The sequence below is a fragment of the Sander vitreus genome, chromosome 10 (genome assembly GCF_031162955.1).
Source record: "Sander vitreus isolate 19-12246 chromosome 10, sanVit1, whole genome shotgun sequence".
NCBI classification, from domain to species: domain Eukaryota; kingdom Metazoa; phylum Chordata; class Actinopteri; order Perciformes; family Percidae; genus Sander; species Sander vitreus.
The window spans coordinates 9,015,847-9,039,628 of record NC_135864.1 but is presented as its reverse complement, the minus strand read 5'-3'; positions in this window follow the sequence as shown (position 1 = coordinate 9,039,628).

Genomic DNA, 23,782 nt, shown 5'->3' with positions numbered 1-23,782 from the left:
TGTGAGTGACGGGATCTAAAACAAAAATCCAGAAAATCACATTGTATGATTTTTAAGTCATTCATTTGCATTTTATTGCATGACATAAGTATTTGATACATCAGAAAAGCAGAACTTAATATTTGGTACAGAAACCTTTGTTTGTAATTACAGAGATCATACGTTTCCTGTAGTTCTTGACCAGGTTTGCACACACTGCAGCAGGGATTTTGGCCCACTTCTCCATACAGACCTTCTCCAGATCCTTCAGGTTTCGGGGCTGTCGCTGGGCAATACGGACTTTCAGCTCCCTCCAAAGATTTTCTATTGAGTTCAGGTCTGGAGACTGGCTAGGCCACTCCAGGACCTTGAGGTGCTTCTTACGGAGCCACTCCTTAGTTGCCCTGGCTGTGTGTTTCGGGTTGTTGTCATGCTGGAAGACCTAGCCACGACCCATCTTCAATGCTCTTACTGAGGGAAGGAGGTTGTTAGGCCAAGATATTGTGATACATGGCCCCATCCATCCTCCCCTCAACACGGTGCAGTCGTCCTGTCCCCTTTGCAGAAAAGCATCCCCAAAGAATGATGTTTCCACCTCCATGCTTCACGGTTGGGATGGTGTTCTTGGGGTTGTACTCACCCTTCTTCTTCCTCCAAACACGGCGAGTGGAGTTTAGACCAAAAAGCTCTGTTTTTGTCTCATTAGACCACATGACCTCCCATTCCTCCTCTGGATCATCGAGATGGTCATTGGCAAACTTCAGACGGGCCTGGACGTGCTGGCTTGAGCAGGGGGACCTTGTGTGCTCTGCAGGATTTTAATCCATGACGGCGTAGTGGGTTACTAATGGTTTTCTTTGAGACTGTGATCCCAGCTCTCTTCAGGTCATTGACCAGGTCCTGCCGTGTAGTTCTGGGCTGATCCCTCACGTTCCTCATGATCATTGATGCCCCACGAGGTGAGATCTTGCATGGAGCCCCAGACGAGGGAGATTGACCGTCATCTTGAACTTCTTCGATTTTCTAATAATTGCGCCAACAGTTGTTGCCTTCTCACCAAGCTGCTTGCCTATTGTCCTGTAGCCCATCCCAGCCTTGTGCAGGTCTACAATTTTATCCCTGATGTCCTTACACAGCTCTCTGATCTTGGCCATTGTGGAGAGGTTGGAGTCTGTTTGATTGAGTGTGTGGACAGGTGTCTTTTATACAGGTAACAAGTTCAAACAGGTGCAGTTAATACAGGTAATGAATGGAGAACAGGAGGGCTTCTTAAAGAAAAACTAACAGGTCTGTGAGAGCCAGAATTCTTACTGGTTGGTAGGTGATCGGCCTATACAGCCCGTTCCGGCAGGGGAGAGTTCAAGCCCGACCCGGCACCTCTCTTTAGCCTGCCTCTCTTAGTTATGCTATTATAGTTATGCTATTATAATTCTAGACTGCTGGGGAATTTCCTTCCTCCCTATGACACAATGAGCTGCTCTCTCATCTCTCTTTTCATTTGTTCCTTTTATGTGCATTCTTCTCCCAGAAATGCTTGTTACTAACCTAGCTCTGGGGAGTTTACTCCCCGAAGTCCTTATGTTTCTTCTTCACCCAGAATATTGCCTTGGATTAGGGTGGCACCAAGACCTGGGTCTTGGGTGCAGCTGTCGCTAGGGACCTGCTACACCCTGCTACCCTCTGCGATTCCTCTGCAGTGTCCGGCTGCATCCTGCCGCGTCCTACCGCGTCCACCCATGCTGTGCTGTGCCAAATTACACCCCGTAACGCCCTGCTGTGCCCTACTATGACATGAACTACTACGACTACCATTGTAGTCACTGTTCCATTATCTTTATTGTGACTATTACTACCACTGCTCATCACACTCCCCTAACTGGCACCATCAGACACCGCCTACCAAGAGTCTGGGTCTGTCCAAGGTTTCTTCCCGAAAGGGAGTTTTTTCCTCGCCACTGTCGCAATAGCTATCGCTAATGCTTGCTCTTGAGGGAATTATTGTAATTGTTGGGGGCTTTGTAAATTATAGAGTGTGATCTAGTCCTACTCTATCTGTAAAGTGTCTCAAGATAACTTTTGTTATGATTTGATACTATAAATAAAACTGAATTGAATTGATCAAATACTTATGTCATGCAATAAAATGCAAATTAATTATTTAAAAATCATACAATCTGATTGTCTGGATTTTTGTTTTAGATTCAGTCTCTCACAGTTGAAGTGTACCTATGATAAAAATTACAGACCTCTACATGCTTTATAAGTAGGAAAACCTGCAAAATCGGCAGTGTATCAAATACTTGTTCTCCCCACTGTATATTGAAAGGACTACGTGACTCCCGTGTCCTGACCAACACTCCATCAAGCTTCCCTTAATCTAGAAGTGCCTTCAATATACTGTAAGAAGGCTGAGCACTAGCCTCAGTGGCTCTGATAGCTTGGAAATAAGGATTCATTGTATTTTAATCCATTGCCTGCTTTTATTCGCAATTCAACACTTTACACTATGATATGCTGCATGTGACATAGGTTGGCACATGAAGAGAATGGAGAGTCTCTTTGAATATATAAGCTCAGGTTCAAGGCCAATAACTGCAATGATCTGATCTGCTGAAGATATTGGATCCTTCCCTGCTGCATGGGGCATTTTGCTTCCGACCATGTGCTTTGACCTCATTATGGGGAGGGCAAGTAGTTGACTAATTTCTCCCATGGGTGATGAGGGAATTAAAAAAGCGGGGAATAAATGGCAATTGCAAGGTCTAGACTGAAGGCCACAGGCTGTAGCGCCAGAGCTACCTGGCACATCCCATTTGAGGAGTAACAGCTTCCAAAACCCACATACTGTAATCCTTAAAACCGCTTCTTAAAACAACTTTTTGAAGACAAGCTTTTATGCAATAGTTGTTTTTCTTCTCACGTTTGTCTGCTTTATTCCTTTTTAATCCTCATAAAAACTCATGACTGAATTAAGTACTGACTTGTATGCTTATTTTATTAGCGTTTTATTTTTGTACTTTGTTCAGTGTTTAATTAAATGAAGATCACAGTATATCAAGATTGTTAAAAAGGACTTTCATACATTAATTTCCATTATTTTAAAAGAACAATGCTTAGATTTAATTTCAGTACGTCAATTATTTTATATACCTTTTTCTTATAATAATAATAATAATAATAATGTATTTCAGAGTGTTTCTCCATGTAGTTCTATTGGGTATTGGGTTGTGCACTAATCCGTGCACCTGCATGAGCCATCTGTCCCTCATGTAGTAAAACTGTGTGTGACTTGTTGAAAGCCATAGAATTTAATCCTCTACTCACAATCTTTTACATCGAGGCAGTTCACAGACCTTCCCCAGTGAGGCGAAGGCACTAGTTGGTGATGGACACAGGATCTAACACAATCAGGCTGTGGTCATGACTCCCTCAGGGACCAGCTTTATTCACTTGTTTTCCTCCGTTTGGACTCCCTGATATATGTGCATAGCAGTGCCCTTGGGGGGGGCATTCAGAGAGGCCTTCTTGATATTCCACTCGTAAAGAACCCAGAGGTGGAGTGGAGAGGTGGATTGGTGAGAGGGACATGATAGTTATTTTGTAGTATTGGCGAATGGTGTCAAAGCTCTAATCTCTGGCAGGTATTTCTGGTGAGGGGGTTGATTCCATGTTGAAGTCTAGATTGTCATTTAGAGCTCCTCTATTAAATAAACTGACCACAGCATGTAGCCTAAAGCATCTGAAATAGCCTCCCTGACTTCCGTGGGAGATGATCACTCACCCAGGAGGAAGAGCGATGTGGTCATGTGTTTTTTTTTCCATCTACACAGATGCTTGTGCGTGTGTTTTTCGTACTACACCTTTCATATGTGCGCCTCTGAATTCCCTTTTAAAAGATGGAAGCCATTACGTTTGATGGTGAATATGACGCATCACAAATGGAAGAAGGTCACCGTGAGCCAAGCAGACCGGAGAAACTTTTTCCACTTGGTAACATTGAAATGTCATTCCACTTGGGTGGGAAGGACTGTACTCAACAATACCAAATGCTGCCACCACTAAATGGGGTTTCCTCTTGCGCATGACTCCGGCTACAAAAAGGTACAGCAGAGATAAGATATGTTCAAATCGGACTGAGATGCAGCCATGCCGCCTGTGTCTTTTGAGCCCAACATCTTCAGCTAATCTAATACGATTACACTTTTAGGAATGGGGAAAATCCCCACCCCTTGACTTGCATCTTTCATCACATCAGATGCCCTATTCTTGAGGGGGGCAGGGAGGGAGAGTCAGACAGAGGAATGAAAAGGGGGAGAGATAGGAGAGTGATGGAGTGAGGAGGACGTAGGGGGAGGGAGAGACAAAGTGGAGATGGAAAATGACAATATAATATGATTTGATTTGTGGGGCAAAATGGATTCTCAGTGCCCATTTTCTGAGGGGGAACCAGGAGAGGGAGGGCAAGGAAGACAAAGGTGGGTGGAGTGTGAACAGTAGGGTCGTGGAGTTCATTTAGCACTGGGTCCGTGAGATGGCTTGACAGCTGCTGGTGGAGGCATTAGGCTGTTCACTTCAGTCCAATTTTGCTCTCTTTTTCTCCCTGTATTCCTTTTTTTTTCCCCTCTCTCACTCTGTCTCTAATAGCCGTCTTTGTCAGACCTGCAGTGTCCACCACTATGTATGGGCCCGGCTATAGATTTTAGTGGCAGAGCAGAACTCATAATAATGACAAAAACAACATTACAATTCATTAACGGTCACAGAATAGCTGCGGGCGTTGGGACGTTTTAGAGGTCATAAATTAGGAAAGTCTGTTCCCTGAAAGAATATAGCTCACACAGTTTGGTGCTAAAGTGAGACACTATATCTGTCATTTGAGAAACATGACACCGGCTGCCTGAGAATGATTGACAGAAAAAAAATTTGAGTACATTTACATAAATTTGATATATCCACCATCCACCACAACAAGACACCTCCTCATGCAAAGTGAGTGACAGGGCAAAAAAAAGTAATTTTCAAGGAGACTCAATCACTTGGTTGACAAAGTAATAGCTCTGTTATAGAATGGATTGTCTCTATTATAGGGGTTAATTAATTTGCATAAAGTAATGGTTCATTTGTTGCTTGACAAGTTTGGAGAAAGTAACTCTTCAATGTAAAATATCCTACCAAATATACTAAATCTCCTTTTTAGGGGCGACCTCTAGCTCACCCAGTAGAGTGCGCGCCCCATGTAGGCTGAGGCCTTGGCAGCGGCCCGGGTTTGAATCCGACCCGTGGCCCTTTGCTGCATGTTGTCCCTCCTCTCTCTCCCCTTTCCTGTCTTCAAGCTATCCTGTCCATTAAAGTCCATAAAAAGCCCAAAAAATAATCTTAAAAAAAGTTTATTAATTTAACTTGTTTAGCTTGTTTGTTAAGTTAATGATCCTCATACTAGGGGTGTGCGATATGACAATGTTGCATCGTGAAAAGATTAAAATGTTAAATTTGAGGATGGAATTTGGTGTGGTCTTCTGGTACCTTGTAGGGTTATATTTTTAAATATGGAAATGTGTTTGTACTGTTCAGTAATTTGCTGAATAGTCTAACATGAAAAAACTAACATGAAAAAGAATCGTGATAAGATCGTGGATTGTGATAACTGCCTGAAAAAAATAGTTTTGCCATATGGCCCATCCCTACGCCATAGTGCAAATAATGGAATAAAACTGTGCTCTGAATCAAAATGAATCAATTTTCAGACTATGCTTCAACTGAATGACAGTGGTTTTTACTAGCAGCAGCCATAATTACTTCTGTCAAGGACCTGAACCCTCTCAGGGAGGTGCAAACAACATTACCTGTGCGGTTCAGCAATGTTGTATAGAGAATAGGGATGCCACTATGAGGAACATATCTAATTGCGATTATTTTGACTGATATTGCATTTGCGATATGATTCACGATATTGATCATTTTTTGCATCATTATTCTCATTTTCATTGAAAAATATTAAAATGATCATGGTGAGATTAGGTAGATTAAGACCCGCCCAGGTAGATAAAAGCCAAAATTAAGTTTTTTTTTCCCCAATCAACAACGTATTTTTTTTTATTGTGCACACAGACCAGCGGTCTCCAGCCCCTCCCCCTCGTGAAGTCGCGCATGCGTGACGCAGCGTCAATACGATTTACTTTAGGCTCAGAGGCTGGTAGTAGCACGCTGCTTGTTGTTATGGCTTGCTGTGGGATTAACAGTATTTATAAACCATAAAAACGTCACGGCCACACTGCTGTAAAAGCGCCACAAACGTAATTGATCAGAGTCTGGTTGTTTACCCTCCCCGCAGCTGTATGCTCCACTCGAACCAATCTTTGTAATGGAGTTAACTGGAGCTCACCGCTAACCGGAGCTAACCACTAGCCGGTGCTAACTTAGCCTCTTCACATTTTGCCCATGCCGTACCCATTAACTGTATTTATGGATCCAAGCCTGAATAAAACCCTACTTTTTAGTAAGTTAGTCTAATATGATTCAACAGGAGTTTGGAGGCGATGTGCACAGTGTGGATATTTATAATAACAAGTAACTTTCTGTATGGATCATAGTATGGTTTTAAGGTTAAGTTGTTAATACATATAACATTTGGGCTCCGGGTCATCAGGTATTTTATCTGCTGAACCATAACATTTATTTGACAAAACAACCAGCTTTAACTGACAAAGCACATCATAAGCTACTCTCCATCTGTATCTGTTTCATCTTCTAGTCTAGTTTGTTTCATATGTAAATAGTTATTTCTTTATAAATTATTTGTTAATGATAAGTAGTAATTGTTTTCAATAAATAGTTAATAAACATTTGTTTGTTGTAGTTTATAACTGAACCCAGCCATCACCACTGCACTGTCACATCCCGCGACACCCACCACCACCACAAGTAAATTCTGGACCTGTGGGAAACACTGATCTGTACCAAACAAAGTTTTTTTTCTTAAGTCTGTAGAATACGACGACTTGTAGGTCTGGACATTTTTGCATAACCACAATTATACTCAATTCAGAATGATATTTTGACACATATTTTGCCTTTAAAAGAAATATTGCGCCTCCTTGCGATTTGGATATTGCACTAGTCCATAATGTGATTTCGATAAAATTGCAATTAATTGTGTAGCCTTATTTGGAGCCATATTTTTTTCCATCAATTCAACTTCAACTATTTATGGTAACATTTGCAACCTAACAATGTTTTTTTTTTTGATTTTTTTCCAGTAGAATAATCAGACATGCACATGATGTAATCAAAAGCAGTTTGTCTCCTCATCTTGTTCTAATCAGTCGGCAACTCCTCATACTATAATGACATGTCATGTTACTGTAGGAAGCTTAAGGCTAATAGGTGATAATAAATGTGTGCATACAGTCTGTGTTTGCATGCCTCTCTTCATCGCATGCTGCATACACATGTGTTGTCCTATGTGCCAGTATGTGCTCAATTAGTTTGTGAGATTATAAAAGTTCTGTACTGACAGACAGTGTTGTTCTACTTTGGTGTAAAAGGGGTCGTGTCTGGCAGAAGGAGAGGCTATTATGGCTCCTTTATGGATTATGAGGCAGGAGTATGACCCTTATCTCAAGGTGAACGTCAGTAGCTGCCCTTGTCGCAGTCCATCACAACACTGTTCCCTATTACATTACAGGTGATGGCCCTGGCAGCACCTCATTGCAAACAATATCCATCTTAACAAGTCATTTCCTCCAGTTACGATCCTTACAAATCTTATTTCCCTGAAACAATTGAAAAAAAAATTGTACAAGTAAGGTGAGGTGATTTTCTTTTCTTTCAATGCAGAGAGTGTCGGGCAATAAGTCCGATCACTTCAGTTGTGTAGGCAGATATTGTATTTTGGGTGGGCCAGTAGAAAAAAAAAAAAGTATTTTCCCAAAAAAAAGACATACACTCTACATTCATCAGGTTTAATTAGTAGAACCAGAGGCCTGTACTACGAATCAAGATCAACATGCCCTGGATTTCTTTCAGTTACCCGGCTTCACCTAACCCAACAACCGCGGTCCCGTATAACCTGTGTCACAACGGTGGTCAACAACTAGTTCAATCAACCCAGGGTTTCCCAGTCCAGCGGCGCACGTTCACATGAAAGGGTCCGTTGTTTCATTACAGAGTTCTCTGTTCATTGCTGTGTGCTGGTGGTGGAAAATGAATGTAAACAGAGAGCAGCGTGTCGGAAATGCAATGCGCTGTGACGTAGGTCCCCTTCAAGGCCAGGCTAATGTTGTAAGTCCCTCTAGTGGACAGAATGTGTAACAACAACCACATGCTTATAGTGGCATTGACAATGCATAAGCCTGAGTAGTGTAGTACATATTAATAACAGGCTGCATTTGAGCATTGAATCTTCAAATAGTATTCGAATAATGGCATAGCAACCTGTGCTTTTAAAAAAAAAAAAAGTAAAAATTGAGAATCGAACCATGACCTTAGACTCGAAAATGTAATCGAATCAAGGATTTGGAGAATCGTGACACCCCTAGTTCTTATAGTCCACATAGTGCAGATACAGAGCTACAGAGATGAAAAGTGTTCAGTTCAAGTGTTTCGGGATTTCTCATCAAATGCAGATTAAGTAATATTTAATTAATTTATAACATTTTAGTTAGGTTAGCATTGCGCACCTCTTTGCTAAAATTGCATGTAGATATCGTCGATGAGCCTCAAGATATCTGCAATACCACCAGTAGACTAAGCCCCAAAAGGTAGAATAAATGCAAAGTGAAAACATAAAATGATTAGTAACCTGATGTCCCTTTTAGATTAACGGTACCTATCAGTATGTTATCGTTGACAGCTCCAGTCTTGATGACTGTGACATACATTTACATCTAGTGGACAAAGTAGAATGCAAGAACAAAAGACTGGGGAGCAGGATACTGAATGCAGGCAGATTATTTACTGAAGATAAGCTCTCAGGAATACAGAAAATCATAAGAAACATAAATCCTATAGAGGCTTACTTTAGGAAGGAACACAAGGTAACAAACAAGACATCTCGGTTTTGAGTTGACTGAAGACACGCTCTAAGGGTACAGTTACACTTGGTGCTCACATCAGTAAGTCAGGTCTGAAACCATTCAAATCTGTCTTTTGGGTGAGGTGACCCAGCTTACATTGCGATCGGTATTATTTGCAGTCTCAAAACACTAACTAAACACTGCCATGAAAATACAACCTTTAGCGGAGTTCGCTCTCTACTAAGTTTCTTTATGTTATATGAAACTGCAAACCCAGTCAGAATCTGTGTATTTGTGTACCATATTAGCTCTTGCAGAAAGCAGCAGTGATTACAGCTGTTTCTATAGTCCTACAGTACATTCATGTCCTAACCTTTATAAAACAGTGGGGAGCTTTGTTATTGTCATAGCTGCAATAAAGTGCATTCATGCCATGCAATGTTTCAACTGATTACACAATCAAATCTGGCACAAAAAGCTCTAAAAATGTCACACAAAAAAAACTACATTTAGACCAAACTTTGAGCCATGCGTAACCCTTGGTGGTTAACTGTGGTTGACACTCTTTTACGGTAAAAGCCTTCAGCTGTTTCTCCTACATTTCTGAGTGTGTCAGAAAATCAATCACATTTTGGAAAACAGAAAAATTTAACCAAACTGTAATCTGATTGTAAAATACCCACCAAACGTGAACATACTTTACTGGGTTTTTTTTTTTTTTTTTTTTAATGAAACTGGCTCTGGAAATTCAGAATACAGACCCATGAAATGACAAGTGCAACCACAGGCCAGGAATAATTTGATTAATAAAAAAATTTATCAAATTAATTAATTAATAAAAAACAGGGAATACACTAGGATCTATCCACTTTGCTCCAAAAGTGGTACAGGAAAACATGGAAAACTCTCCACTTACAGTCACAGAGATATGCTGTTAAAAATAAATAGATGGAGAATAGAGAATTGTTTTCTAAGTGACATATTATTAAATAGCGTGTCTTCTATAATGACAGACCATCGTACATTCGGGGTAGGGGTTGCACATTTGGCACCATTGGATGAAAACATGGTACAAGACAGCAAAAGAAATATGCTGCGTCAACATAACTGCTGTCCTAGTGTTTTGCAGTGTAATTCTACATTTCTACAGTTTTGAATTTGCATAATTCCTTGTGGACTGAACTCTGTACATGACTAGTTTTGAAGATACCAGACAACTAAGGAGATGTTTAGCTTTAAGATTCAAATTTTTCATTTTAATGCTAGACAAACATGTATTCAGGAAATCACTTCTAGCATCACTGAAGTTAACCTAACATTCAATTCCATGTCATGCCCACCTCAGCCCTTCAGAGACCTGATAAGGTTGTCGGCTTTTAAAAATCGACAATGCTCAATTAAAATGTCCCATGTGGATTATGTGCCTTGGTGACACCATGATGGAATGGCGGTACTCTTTAACCCCACAAGCAATGGTTTTCCACATCAATCCTGGAAAACCAACAGTGTCTGCAGTTTTTGATGTTGGGCAGCCATACGTAATGCTTTATCGAGTTGTGATAGGATTGCTGATGAATCTGCACCGTAAAATCTTTTAATGCCGACTCTGGATCTGGAACATTATTACAGGAACCAACTGGTGTTCATGCAGTCGAAAGGCCTATATTATTGGAAGAAGGTGATGATATTAAACCCACACTATTGAGCCAGTCACTTATTGTATTGTGATTTCATCTTTTGTTCTTTTGACCATCTTTGCAAACGATACATTTCAGAATAACACTGTGACAAAATGAAGGGCTTGAGGGTATTATTAGACCATTGTCAGTGGAACAAATGGGCAATCAGCATTCTCAACTTATCTTTCAATCAAAAGCCTCCTCAGCACCATCTGAATCATCAGCCGGCAGAATTTTATTAAACATGGTTAGGATTGTGAAGGCATGTAAAATGTCCCTTAATTTGTATGTTCCTTTTCAGGATAGATAGATTCAGTAGTCACTGTCTTGCAAAAATCAGATACTCACTGTATTCTGAGGAAAAATAATAAATAAAAATGTGTTTGAGTTCAGGTTCAGGGCATCTTTGTTTCGACTGCTGTATGGCTCTGAATTTTAGCAGCTGGCATGATCTGCTCTGAGGCTTAGCCCCGCTCAACCAGCTCCAGAGCTCTGTGCAGCAGCTGCTTTCTGTCCAGAAAGATAGAAAAATAAATCTTTGACCACATCAAATAAATGCAAAGAAATCTTTGTTTCATTGGTGCTGCGCTTGTATTTTTGTAAAAATCCTGCCTATATCACTATAATACTGTTTAAAAAATTGCCCGAGATTAGGTCCCAATCTTTGCTTTGGAAAGACATTCCCTATTGTTCTCTGAAGCTATGTGTGAAACCCAAAAATGAATGCCACAGGTTCACACATGCTCTCTGGGGTATTGTCAAAAGACAACCTGAGAAATGTTGAAAATCCTTCCCTGAAGAAGCCAAGGCAAGTTCATTGGGTATTCTGCTACATCAAAAAAGTAATTGTAAAATTTCATAACACAAATGAAATGAACATCACAGGTTGCTGATAAACACCACACAAGTGGGTGCATAATATTATTCAGGAACAACAGATCCTCATGTCTCGAACCAACATAAAAGATGCAACACTCAAATACACATTCATTTTTTAGTTATGCATTAAAAGTAGCCTGGCATAGTTGGAGTTCAGCTTCTAAGAGGGCAGCAAGGGTCCTGCAGTGCATTTGAGCAACCATGGAATAAACACAGAGCAGAATGCGATTCATGAAAGAAGTCATGAAACAAACTGTCCATGTGTTCATTCCACCATATTAAGTAAGTAAGTAAAATTAATTTATAAAGCACTTTTCACAAATAAAGTGGTTTACAGGGGGCATAAAACATACATAGAGTGGAGAGGAATCTGACACAAAGTGTCCAATAGTGAGATGAAAACATAAAGCTATTGCCTGCCCAATCATATAACCTCTTAATCAGGATATGATGGTCATACAGATTGTAAACACATCTCTTCTCTCAGGTATCTTCCCACAGGTCCTGAAAACTGCAGTCATTAAGCCACTCTTAAAAAAAGAACAATCTAGACACGTCACTAATGAGCAACTATAGGCCGATATCAAACCTTCCATTTTTAAGTAAAATCATTGAAAAAACGGTTTCTCAACAACTCAACCTTTTCTTGTCACTAAACAACAGTTTTGATGCCTTCCAGTCGGGTTTTCGACCACACCACAGCACTGAGACAGCTCTTGTTAAAGTCTTTAATGACATCCACTTAAACACAGATAGTGGCAAAATTTCAGTCTTAGTATTACTTGATCTCAGTGCTGCATTTGATATGGTCGACCATGACATATGGCTCAGTACTAAAGTGGTTTGAGTCTTATTTAAAGAATAGGGACTACTTTGTGTCTATAGGGAATTATACATCTGAGCATACAAATATGACGTGCGGAGTTCCCCAAGGCTCAGTTCTGGGGCGTCTCCTGTTTAACATCTACGTGCTTCCACTGGCTCAAATTATGGAAAACAATAAAATAAGTTACCATAGTTATGCGGATGACACACAAATTCATATAACCTAATTGCCAGGGGACTATAGTCCAATACAACAACTGACTAAGTGCATTGAACAAATTAACGACTGGATGTGCCAGAACTTTCTTAAATTAAATGAAGAAAAAACTGAGGTGGTTGTTTTTGGAGCAAAAGAAGAACGATTAAAAGTCAGCACTCAGCTTCAAACAATAATGTCAAAAACAACAGACAAAGCCAGAAATCTTGGTGTAGTCATGGACTCAGACCTGAATTTTAACAGCCACATTAAGACAATTACAAAGTCAGCCTATTACCACCTTAAAAATATATCAAGGGGTAAAGGACTTATGTCTCAGCAGGATTTGGAAAAACTTGTCCATGCTTTTATCTTCAGTAGACTTGACTACTGTAACGGTGTCTTTACAGGTCTCCCTAAAAAAAAATTAAAAAAATCAGACAGCTGCAGCTGATTCAGAACGCTGCTGCTCGAGTCCTCACTAAGCCCAAGAAAGCGGATCACATCACTCCAGTTCTGAAGTCTCTACACTGGCTTCCAGTGCCTCAAAGAATTGATTTCAAAATACTTTTACTGGTTTATAAATCACTAAACGGTTTAGGGCCAAAATACATTTCTGATCTGCTACTACACTATGAACCACCCAGACCTCTCAGGTTGTCTGGGACAGGTCTGCTTGTTGTCCCCAGAGTCAGAACTAAACAGGGGGAAGCAGCGTTCAGTTTTTATGCTCCACATATCTGGAACAAACTCCCAGAAAACTGCAGGTCTATTGCAACTCTCAGTTCTTTTAAATCAAGGCTGAAGACCTCTTTTTGATGTTGCCTTTCTTTAAATAACTGTTCATTTCTTATACTGAAGTTGCATTGTTGACACTCTATGACAATCTATATAAGCATATAAAGAGAAATTCCTATTTTATCTGCTTTTATATATTTAACTGTTTTAACTGCTCTTAAATGTTTAATTTCTTATACTGCACTGTAACTTTATTCTCGTATTTTAGGTTTTAAATTGTTTGATCTGTTTTCAATTAAAGCACTTTGAATTGCCCTGTTGCTGAAATGTGCTATACAGATAAAGCTTCCTTACTATATCTAACGCAGAGCTGAGGTCAAGAAGTACCAACACAGAACAATCACGTGCGTCAGAGGACATTAAAATATAATAAGAAACCCTTTTGATATAGGGCAAATAATGTAAATGCAGCACATGCATCAAAAACAGTGTGGGGTATCGACTTCACAGCAGGCAAAATGAGACAGAGGTATGGTTATATATCATCAAGCACATCTTACAAAAAGCTATGTGTGGTTACAGAATAGAGACAATTCAAGGAAGGAACAGCATTAGTGTAGTGATCAGTGAATACCAAGTGGCAAACATTTCTGAAAGAAACTTCAACACATCTTAATTAAACAAATGAAGTTTTTTTTCTTCTCTTTTCCATTAAGTCAGTGGCTGCGGGACAGAAGGAATTGGTTGAGGAAGCGAAGTAGATTGGAATCCCCAAATAGGGGCTGCCCTGTGCCTCTGCAGCTAACAACTCTAAACCTGTATTGTCTCTCAGTACCGTTTGGAGGACATTAGTCCTGCATAGACAACTCCCAGGACAAAGCCTTAAAGATGGACCGGATTGCACCCACTGCCAAGAACTCAGATGATTGAGTAGTCTGTGTATTTACCCTGTCTCCCTCACTAGTATTATATGTTTATTAGTCCGTCTTAAAGCTAGCCTTATAAAACTGACCAAGGCCCTCGCTGTCATACAAACCATTTTTCACTCATACCACAGCACCACTTTTATAGTGTTAGTCTGCCCTCAGAATAAAAAGTCAAAAAAATTCAAATGTGCTTGCTTTTCAGGCATCAGGTGGCAAAAGGAATACTTGAGCACCCAGTTGTTTGAAATATGAGGTCACTGTCGCAATATACTGCAAGTCTTTAATTCCACTTTATCACATTTTTAAAAGAATAGGTTACAGCGGCTTCTGCAAGACTAATGTAAGACAGATCCATTGTGGGAAGACCTATACCTTTGCTATCATTACAGTATTAATGCAGTGTAAATGTCGGGAGGGGGTCTTATCACTGCAGTATAAATGCAGAACAGATGAAGGAGCTGGGACCTCTACCATGGTTACCACTATAGTATTAATGTAAAATAAGGGATTCTATCATGGTTGTCTGTCACTGTAGAGGTAATTTAGTATATATATGGTTGTGCTATAATCGCCTTTTGGTTATAGCTGTTGGGAATTGCTTTGGCGCATCCAGCAGAGAGTTTCACTCAAGCTCCACTGAAAAATAAGTGATGAAATCTCGACACAATCAATTGTCATGATTGCAAAACCTATGAAAATAAGGCCCACGTTGAAAATATCCCTTTAAAACTGACTAAAGACATTATCTCTGGCCCAGGTCTAATGCCCAGTATAGAGCATTGTCATTATCTAAATGAAAGGAAGGGAAATGATTTATCTGCTCAACATAATCCTGATCACCCACATCATTAGTTATAATAAAATGCTAATAATGTATCATATGTCTTCAAGGGAAACTCATTTGTCAAACATTCATTTGAATACAACAAGGAACTCTGCATACATTCCTCTAACCTTTCGCAGCGACAGAGATTATTACTTCCCACACTACGGCAATAATACATCTGGTGTAAAGGAAAAGAACAAAGACACACTTTATTCACATTTCTGAAAGGGTAATAAGGATGCCATACTACTAAAATGAAATTCATATTGATGGTGGTTTGAACACGAGAGCAAAAGACCACCAAGAAGAACACTGACCAGACAATTTCTTACTGCCTTTTGGATTATACATTGAGCAAGCATATGGTTGTGAATGATGACACGGTGTTATCTATTTGTAAAAGAAAAACTTTTTTTTAATCATGTTCTGTTTCTATCAAATTACTGTCTCAGGGCATGTTCACGCCAGAAAGTAGCAGAGCCAAGTGTATCCGCAAGTCTTAAATAAAATAGTCCGTGCTAAAGATGATAATAATGACTACTAGGGATTCCTCGCAGGGCTAGTTGGTAAAATACTGTCAGTTAGTAAGCTTGTTAGCCTTCTTACTAATGGGACTCTAGTTCACACAATGTATTTAAGATTTTGTACCAATGACTTTTGTCTCTTGTCTAAAAACAATGCCTTTTATAAGAAGCAGCTTATACTCTGACAGAGGAGGTTAAATAAAAGTGGATGGTGCACCTCAACTAATAAGCTACAATGGCTTCTTCCATTTTGGACTCACCAGCTCTCCGCTCCAAAATGCAGCGTTGACAAGACTGTTGCATGTCAAATGTTACCAAGATTAGAGTCAACGTGAACGATAAGTACGGATAAATGTGCCCCCACAAGCGAGTCCATTAATCACAGTGATTCCATTTTCAAAACTTTCAAAAATTAACTGATTTCGTCGCAAAATGTAAATGTTTTTAATAGTGCTGTCAGTTAAACGCGTTAACGCAAACCCATTTTAACGGCGTCAATTTTTTTTATCGTGAGATTAACGTTCTTTTTGGCCTAGCAAACTTTGTAGTTTTTTTCACATGCTGTTGCAACAACTAGTAACGTTAGAAAAACTACAACACCACACCGGATCTAGCTAGACCGGAAACAAAAACAACAGGCACGCCGCACACACTTGTTTGGGCTTGCGAGCCGACCAAAGAGTTGTAGGCTAACGTTACGTTTTGAGTGCATGGCGAGCGCGAGACGCCGAAATGGATGCCAATAACATTCTGAATGGAAAGATTACTTTCAAAAAGTTGCCAAATGGTTCCATTGACAAGACCAAAGTGATCTGTGTGTTTTGTCGTTGTGAACTGAGCTATCATCGCAGCACGTCCAGTCTGAAATACCATTTGATGGCCAAGCACACAGCTGATGCAAATTCTCCGCCCCTTCGTCAAAGCCATTACATTGTGTGAGAGATTATTTGCTCCAAGTGAAATTGAACAATATAGTATGCCAATGTTGTTTTCAATAAAAAAAAACATGTGCACAAAGCAAGCCAATCCACTTTTCCATGTTGATAAGAGCATTAAAATGAGAAAAAAATAATAATGGGACAAAAAGAAATCAAGGGACATTTAGAATAGATAAAAATGTGTGATTAATTGCGAGTTAACTATGACATTAATGCGATTATTTAAATATTTTAATCGTATGCCAGCACTAGTTTTTAATGTTGGCATAGCCAGGCTTTTATACTTTCTCTGTTCTATTATTTTGGCACTTCATTCTTAAGTGCTGCTTACAAAAATTTAACATTCTCTCTTCTGTTGTGTCAGTGTGTACTTCTGCAGTGGCTGAGGGTGTGGAAGAACATTACAGAAGCACAAACTAGAGACGTGAGAGAACAGTTGTTAAAGTGTCCTCAGAGACCCTATAAGACTTTATATAAGATCATGTGTTGCTGCATACAGTAAAATCCCCAGGTTACAAACAAGTACCACCTGCACTCGGTGCATGAGGTTTCCCAGCGTTAAAAACAGAAGTAGAAATCCCAGGTGCGGCAGCTTCAGTCTGTCTGACAGATTCCACTGTATTATCCAGCCACTGGCTTCCCATTTTAAACCACTCATAGAAAATGAACAGCCATGATAGGATATATGTTGCTGCTCCCACTGTTGTCTGTTTGGCTGGATGTACATCCATGTTATCTATTACCACCTATAAATTCCAATTATCTCCCTCTTCAGATAAGATCACACACCCACATGTCAAAATAGCAATACACAGAGCAGGAGGCAACAGGAATTCAGTGTTAGCAATAAAATAATCCTGTCCTTGAATCTAATCTCTACTACCTCAACTGTAGACAAATTCCACACCGGTGTAATTAAAGCTGATTTAGCATGATTTACACGCTACGAGCAAGATAAAATAAACATGATTAGGTTAGACAAATACTGAGGTCAATACTTTTGAAGGCTTGGAAATTAATAATGCATTTTGTATGATAAACACTTGCACCGTGGGCTCCAAGCATGGAATGCTAAACAGTTTGGTTGCTGTGCCGAATAAGGATCTGGGGCCCCCTGCTGTTATCGACTCAAACTCTTTGTTAATGCTGAAAATAGGCCTCTTAAGGCACTTGTTATCCCTAGAAAAAGGGGCATAATGTGCTTTGAATTTCCAATATCAAATGATTTTCTCAGAGGCTGTGTCACAAGTAGAAAGGAAATAGACTTATGCCAGATGCAAATTTCAAAGCGTTGGGTAATGATGCAAATTATGTTCTGCAATTTCTGCAATCTACAATATTTAGGACACGCCATGTTTACAGTGATTTCCACCTGAGAAGGACTGGAACCTGAGAGAGAAAGAAAATAATGTCCCGCTCATTGTGAGCTGCTTATCGCAAGCACTCAGCAGTGTCATCCTCTAAAATTAGCTTGTGCTGGCTGAGCACTATCTGGTGAAGATAAAATAGGGGGGTGGGGGGGGGGGATGAGTTATGCTGCATTATTAATCTTGAGATGTGGAGGGAAAGAAAGAGAAAAAGAAAGGGAAGGGTATGAGAACTGAATCGAGAGTGGGCGACATGGGCTGAGGAAACAACGAGATAACTTAAAAAAAAACATTTAACTAAATGAGGTTGCCACTCTCACCTGGCACAGCTGCAGATTTAGGTGGGTGGAGAGTCTGCCACTAGCTTGAGGTAAAGAAAAGTCGAAGAGATGACTGCCTCCTCCCTGGCTGGTTGGTAATCGCTGCAGCCGCGGACACACACAACTGTAAACCGGTGCGCTCTCTCAGACACAATCACACACACACAATCACACACACACAGCGGCAGACACATGACTGGCTCCTTTTTTTCTGCCCCAAGAGATTTTGGATTGCCCCATTGCACCCAATCCCACCTTTTACTCAGCTTGCTTCCACATTGCAGCTCTATATTCTTGAGGTCAAAATTCAATTACATCACAGTATAAATGCCTCAATTCAATATAGTGTTTATTTTGTGATAAGCCACAGCCATGAAAAGTTGATGTGTGGTTGCATTATACCTTGACTAATAGCTTGGGGTCTGAGGATCAAATATTTCTGTATTTTTTTCCCCTCTCTTTTTCTAACAGAGTACCTGTTATATAAGGCATTTATCTCATTTGATATTTTGGTCATTCAGTAAATAGCTACTTATCCAGAGCAGCTACACAGGAAGTGGCTTCAAATGAGGCTGACTCAACAGACACCTAAGAGCATGTAACCACGCACAGCCAATTAGTGATGTGCATGCATTTGTATTCCCAATGAAAAGCATTTGCTGTGTGGTTGGGGAACAATACACCATGTGGGCTTGGTGCAGAAGATATGCAAAGCAGTGCGAATTTATGAAAATGTCTGTTTTTGTGCTGTTTTGAAACACTTATATTGAAACACATATTTAGGCGATGGTGTGTGATGCTGGTGAGCCAAAATGACATTTTGCACAGTGAGCCATGTATGGAAATGTTGCCAGAGCAAACAAGGGAGTCCATCAGTACCACATCCACAATTTATGAATTTATGCATCTGGGCAGGTCGGAAGAAAAATGCCAGCGTGGCACTTCATCCACCAGTGATGAAAATCCAACCGGGATCAAGCAGGGTGGTTCAGGACAGGAGAGGGTTTTCAAGATAAAGCTGCTATAAAAGATGAATGACTATTTGCAACAAACACAGTGGATCCTGAATCATTCATGGGTCATGTAATGGAAAAGGAACGAACGAGAGAAAACCCTTTACCCAAACAAACAGGAACAGGATTAAGGGGGGAAATTACATTGGATCCCAGCAAGGTCTCTCAACATGTTTATTTCTATAGGTATGTTATACTGTATGTATAGTATATTGGTAGGCTGGATCAATGGGAGAGAATATTATCAGCCAAGTATCAACACTGGGCCTACTACAGTCTTTGTACTCACTCACTGTAAAATGCCCTTTATTAAGAGCACAGGCTAAAGGTTTAAATGTAAATGTTTAGATGGCAAACTGCCGGCAATACTGACTGAGACTGAACTGCCAAATAGTTCAAGAAAGAAAAGATTGGAAATGTACACCATTATGATGAAAAAGCACATCAAATCATGCCCTCAGTGTAATTAGATTGTGCCTTTCCATGTGTACGATTAATACCAGGGGGGTTTGTACTGTCACTCCTCAAGGTCCTGCTTTATGTTAGCTTCACTGTCGATAAACAGCTACAAAAAAAGATGTTGCTGTGGACTATCATCTGTTTGGAGGATTCATATAAATTACTTTCCTAAATCCAAAAGACGACTGCTCTGATTACTGCATTGCTGTGATATTTGTCTTCTTTCATCAATTGAGAATATGTCTCTTTAGCTTCTCCCTTATAGCTTATTAAAATGACCATTTATGATTTTGTGCTATTCAAAATCAATTTAACTTGATTTGAAAAAAAGTGAAGTAGAACAGATAACTTTATGCCTTTAACTTTCCTCAAGGCAACTCACTGAAATGGTTCAGTGCATAAACCTCCAAAAAGAAATTGCTTTCTTGTTCGGAAACTGAAAGGATATAATTCAACTGACCAAAAGCCTAAATGCAGGAGATAAGATCACCATAAAGATCCCAGCCTAAAAGAGATGAACACCACCCTGCCAACACCGAGGACACACAAAAGCCTGAGATCCGTCTAAATCGCTCTCTCTATTATCATAGTAGAAATGCTACAAGAGGATCCAAGGTCCTTGGATGATAAAGATGTCACAGTAAGAGTAGCTCAAGTCGCTAAGAGCAATGAATGTGAATTGATTGATTTTATGCATGACATTGGTGCTGGAACCTACAGTAAAAGACTCTCAGAGTCATTTAATTCAAACATAACTTCAAGTACAACACAACCTCAGTTATAGTGCAAGAGGACAGTGCCACAAAGTAAAGCAACAGTTGCTGCATTCATGGGACCATTTAAGTGTTTGTCATGTGTTTTTTCTCTTCCTGTAGTCACATATATATCTTATAACTTCACAGTGAGCTGTACCTTGCGCGGCAACAACAGCAGACATTGGTTGTCTGAGAATCTCAGACTATAAAGTATAAAAAATCTTTTAAGACATGCTTTGCAGAGGTAAATATAATGCGTGCGTTCACTTTGTCACAATGTTATTCTTGATACTACCACCAGATGGTGCCAAAGTAAAACATTTTCAAATCCTAAATTAAAAAATTTCGGTGTTGTACTTTGTAGACGGTCCCTAAGCACTCGTCTTGCCGTCTCAACACCAGAACTAAACAGCTGAATTAGCACAACTTTTTTGCATTTCTTTCACCTCTACTGCAGTCAGAGTCACATGGGTAGGCACTTGTAATGACATTTCGAACATGTTAAGAGGCTAAAAGCAAATTGAAAACTTGCCCGGTTTCAGCCTCCTGGGTGCCAACGCTAGCAGGAGGATAACACGGTGTAGGCAACACCGATTGTTTTCGTTTTTCTCGCTACTGACAGCACTCCAAATTTTTCAGTCTTTATGCTAAGCTAAACAAACTGCTTCCTGGCTTTAGCTTCATGCTTAACAGATGAAAGTGGTTTTGATCGTCTCATCCGACGTATTTCAATACAAGCGTATTTCCCAAAATGTTGAACTATTCCTTTAAGACATGGCATTTTCCCCATATAGTGGTGGGGATCTAAGAGCAGCAAATCAATCAATCAATGAATGCAATTGTCTTTCAACAAACAATTTCCAGTTTTCCGGTGTGCAAGGACTATTCATTTTACTGACCAGAGCACCACTGGTTTTGATGTGAGATGCAGATTGAGAGATACAATATAGCACTGTGATGTGTGATAACAGTGAATACGGTATCAAATAAGTCACCAATACAGGGCATCTGTCACTTTCTCTCAAACTCCTACACTATAACATTATGTTGCACACACAGACATACATATACACCACACACAAGCCTTTTGAAGCTGAAGTTTTAATCCAAAGGGCTTTGACATCTGCGGCACGTAGACAAAAATATATGCACTTATATCATGTTGGACTTTGTTTATATATCTCATTTCAAATACAAGGTGGCTTTTTCCTTTTAGCAGCAGAGGGAGAAAATCAATAGGCAGAATAATGATGCTGTTGTCTGCGCTGCTTCCACGCCTTTACATTCACTGTCATCAATTTACGACACAGCCTTTAGACCTCAACCTCGGTTTTTATTCATCCGGGCTCTTATTTATTTGTAACAGCTGTGGGTGTGGGGGGGCAAGAGAACATGTGTGTAGTATGTGTGCATGCATGTGTGTGGGTGTGTGTGTGAGAGGGGGAGAAGGCAGGAGATGGCAAGAACCTGAAGAAGAAACAAATAGAAAATTAGAGATGAAGGAGGAAGAAGAAAGAGAGGTGTGAGAGACAGAAAGCGAGAGATCACAGAAGATAAAGCGTCTTATGAGGTAAGACTTTTTGACAAACCCTTTTTAGCACACTACACAGCTACAAGCAGGGTTACAAAAGAAAAGAAAAAAAGGCTTTGGTTCATGAGGTTGGCTAGTAGTCATGCTGCTTGCCAGCCCGCATAATGACAGGGAAAAGAGGAAATGCTCTTATTCCGGGCCAAAGATAAAAAGGATTTGTAAGGGTATGTAAGTACAGAAGGAGTCGAGAGAGCGATCAATAATTAATTTACTCTCAACAGTCAAGGGCAATTAACACGCTTTTTTGCCCATTACCCGCCTAAAAGGGCCGACACTGTGGCTCTAGCCCCTAATCTCGCTGACCGTTGTCACAATCGAGGATTACACAGCTAACAAATCGATGCACACACAGACATAGAAAACATGCACGCTCCCCTAAACACTGGAGACTTGGATTAGCAGCAGTTTTGTATGGTTATAAAATGTTGAACATGGAGGATTTTGTTGCATTAAGCACCGTCCCGAAGAACAGGATGGCTGAGCGAGTCGCTGTTTGTTTGCACAAACAATGTTGTGCCTCTGTCATCCATCACTAAAATGCAATTTCAAAAATGTAATCAATATCTGATGTGGCCTGAATATTTAGAGCAGAACGCAAAGAGTCATTGCGGTGTGACCGGCCGATCTGATACAAAAGACACATTTTTTTGGACTTTATTTTTGGACTTTTGCCTTTATACTGGCAGCAGGGTAGGTTGATGTCTTAGAGACTTTTCTGTACAAACAAGGTGTGAGGTTTGTTCTCTTCCAATTGTGAGCGTTGATTACTTTCAGGATAATTAATCTTTATCTGCTTCATAAAATGATCAGGAGAAGCCAGCGGATGTTGATTCAGTTTCTTCTTTATTTACATTGACTCCCTATGTTGTTACTACTACTGCCCCCTCTGACGAAAATCTCTACATGTTTACTGTGTGTGTCTTGAATTAGAATACTTCATGTCAATTGTGTCCTAAAATATTTGCCCTCTGAGCTCATCACCACAAGGCCTTGCAACCAGTGAATGATTTTCCAGATAGAGAGCACTCCACTGCGTTCATCAGCATTTCTCATATGGAATATGTTGCCAGGCAAACACCATTTATGCATAATGAGCTGACCTCAGAGTTGAGCTCAAACTCGGCATAAGAAGTACATTTCAGCACATCATTCTGCGCAAGAGTTACACATTAACTGATGTAAATGTGTTGCAGATCTTTTTTTTAAATGGGTCAGAAAAACCCAACTGGAAGCATGCTCAGGGATGGATGATACCTTAAGCTTTGGGGAATAGATGTAACATACCGGATTCTGGAGCTGTGACATCAGTGATTACTGCCGAACCGACAGGAAGGATATCTCATTTAAGTTACTGCCAGGGGATCTTTTTCCTGCCCGAACTGAACATGTGTACTAAAACTGACGACGTGGAATGAGCTGGATGGATAGAGATATATATATATATATATATATATATATATATATATATATATATATATATATATATATATATATACACACACACACATACATACATATATACATACATATACATACATACACACACACACACACACACACACCCCTCATTTGTAACAGCTGTGGGGGCAAGAGAACGTGTGCAGTATGTGTGCATGCATATGTGTGTGGGTGTGTGTGTGTGAGAGGGGGAGAAGGCAGGAGATGGCAAGAACCTGAAGAAGAAACTAATAGAAAATTAGAGAGGAAGGAGGAAGAAGAAAGAGAGGTATGAAGGCCGTTTCACATTGTACGC